At 36.7% G+C, this 2,833-nt stretch overlaps 1 pseudogene; it reads left to right on the forward strand.

Annotated features, from left to right (window-relative positions):
- Positions 1 to 785: 785 nt before the first annotated feature.
- Positions 786 to 1,095, forward strand: LOC110581201 (annotated as a pseudogene).
- Positions 1,096 to 2,833: the final 1,738 nt, after the last annotated feature.

Below are 2,833 nucleotides of genomic sequence, written 5' to 3' on the forward strand. Positions count from 1 at the left end.
AACAAACATTGTTAAAATGTCTATAATACCCAAAGCAATCTACACATTTAAGGCAATCCCTATCAAAATACCACCAGCATTTTTCACAGAGCTAGAACAAACAATCCTAAAATTGGTATAGAACCATAAACAACACTGAAAAGCCAACGCAATCTTGAAAAAGAAAAGCAAAGCTGGAGGCATCACGATTCTGGACTTCAAGCTATACTACAAAGCTGTAATGATCAAGACAGCATGGTACTGACACAAAAACAGACACATAGATCAATGGAACAGAATAGAGAACCCAGAAATGGAGCCTCAGCTCTATGGTCAACTAATCTTCGACAAAGCAGGAAAGAATATCCAATGGAAAAAAGACAGTCTCTTTAACAAATGCTGTTGGGAAAACTGGACAGCCACCTGCAGAAGAATGAAACTGGACCACTTTCCTACACCATACACAAAAATAAAATCAAAATGGATGAAAGACCTAAATGTGAGACAGGAAACAATCAAAATCCTAAAGGAGAACACAGGAAGCAACCTCTTTGACCTTCACCGGTACAACTTCTTACTAGACACATCTCCAAAAGCAAGGGAAAGAAAAGCAAAAATGCACTATTGGGCCTTCATCAAGATAAAAAGCTTCTGCACAGTGAAGGAAACTATCAACAAAACTAACAGGCAGATAACGGAATGGGAGAAGATATTTGCAAATGACATATCTAATAAAGGGTTAGCACCAAAATCTGTGAAGAACTTATCAAATTCAACACCAGGGGAAAGGACACAGGGTTTAAAACATGGTGGATGACATGGACTGGCAACAATCTACCAACACTGCAGAAGAGTCCCTGGATCTCATCGGGCTCAGCCTGGATGAGCAAATTTATGTGAAAATGAGAAATGACTGAGAGCTTCAAAGCAGATTATGTGTTATGATCAGCATTTAAATATCATGTGGAGGAAACGGTGACCACTATAGAAATTGATGAGGAAACATACTAAGAGATATAGAAATCAACAAAATGGACTATTCTGATGCTTGTTGTCTGAGGACATGGCATTGTATTAGTTGTCCCACCATTAAGGTTAAGAATTTATTGTGTATAGAGTATAGAAGACTTTGTATGACTGCCTCTTTAAATGTAGAAGACATTCAAAATAGAAACCTGTGTAAATTTTGATATAAGAAATGATCAAGGATTCTTCTAACTACTGAAATGAGTTAATTCGCAGATAACTCAAAAATTCTTAATCTAAAGGGCTTTTAATTTTTTTCCAACTGTTTCAATAAATGTGATCACCAAGATGCAGAACTCTTTTTTCAGGAATTGATTTGCTCTGTTGTTTTCTCAGACAACTTCTGATTTTTTTTCCTTTAAATTAAATTCGATGTTTCCTTTTTTGAAAAAAAAAAAACAAACTCAATACCCAAAAAACAAAGAATCCAGTTAAGAAATGGGCAGAAGTCATGAATAGACATTTTTCCAAAGAAGACATCCAGGTGGCTGACAGACACATGAAAAGGTGCTCAACATCACTCATCATGAGGGGAATACAAATCAAAGCCACGATGAGATAGCATCTCACACCAGTCAGAATGACTAAAATTAACAACACAGGAAACAACAGGTGTTGGCGAGGATGCTGAGAAAGGGGAACCCTCTTGCAGTGTTGGTGGGAATGCAAGCTGGTGTAGCCACTCTGGAAAACAGTATCGAGGTTCCTCACAAAGTTAAAAATAGAGCTACACTATGACCCAGAAATTGCACTACTAGGTATTTACCCAAAGGATACAAAAATACAGATTTGAAGGAGTACATGCACCCCAATGTTTACAGCAACATTATTAATAATAGCCAAATTATGGAAAGAGTCCAGATGTCCCTCAGTGGATGAATGGATAAAGAAAATGTGGTAGATATATACAATGGAATATTACTCAGCCATCAGAAAGAATGAAATCTTTCCATTTTCAATGACATGGATGGAGCTAGAGAGTATTATGCTAAGCTAAATAAGTCAGTCAGAGAAAGACAAATACCATATGACTTCACTAATATATGGAATTTAAGAAAGAAAACAGATGAACATATGGGAAATGGGAAAAAGAAAAAAGAGAGGAAAACAAACGGTAAGTGATTCAACAATAGAGAACAATCTGAGGGTTGATGGAGCAAGATAAGTGAGGGATCGGCTAGATGGGCAAGGGGGGAACTTGTTGTGATGAGCACTGGGTGTTGTATGTAAGTGATGAATCACTGAATTCTACTCTTGAAACCAATAATGCACTATATGTTACCTTCCTAGAATTTAAAGAAAAACTTGAAGAGAAAAAAAAGAACATTTGCTTATCAAAAAACACCACTGAGAATAAAAAGGAAGGCACAGACTGAGAAAAATATATGTGCAGTAGATACAAACAAAAAGACGTTATACCCAGAGTATGTTTTTTAAAGATTTACAAATCAAAAGACAAACAACCCATTTCTTAAAATGGGCATATACTTGAGAACAATTTCCAAAAGAGGATATCCAAATGGCCAATCATTGTATGAAAAAGCTTGCCTGGCTTCATCCATGTCTGAGTTCTAAACATTGCAACCAGAACCCCCACCTCTCATGGTTTTGACCTATAAATTTATTTTTCCATCCTAGACCTCTCCTCTAAGATCTTGACCCACAGATTAGATTACTCACTGGATGTCACATGGACAGCTCAAAATAAAAGTGTTCAAAGGTGAATTCATTATCCTCACACTCACAGTTCATTTCTCAATTTATTTCTGTAACTCTAAATGGCACCTCCTTCTGTTCTGTTACTCCTGCAAGAAATCCAAGAGTCACC

This window comes from Neomonachus schauinslandi, chromosome 7 (genome assembly GCF_002201575.2).
Source record: "Neomonachus schauinslandi chromosome 7, ASM220157v2, whole genome shotgun sequence".
NCBI classification, from domain to species: domain Eukaryota; kingdom Metazoa; phylum Chordata; class Mammalia; order Carnivora; family Phocidae; genus Neomonachus; species Neomonachus schauinslandi.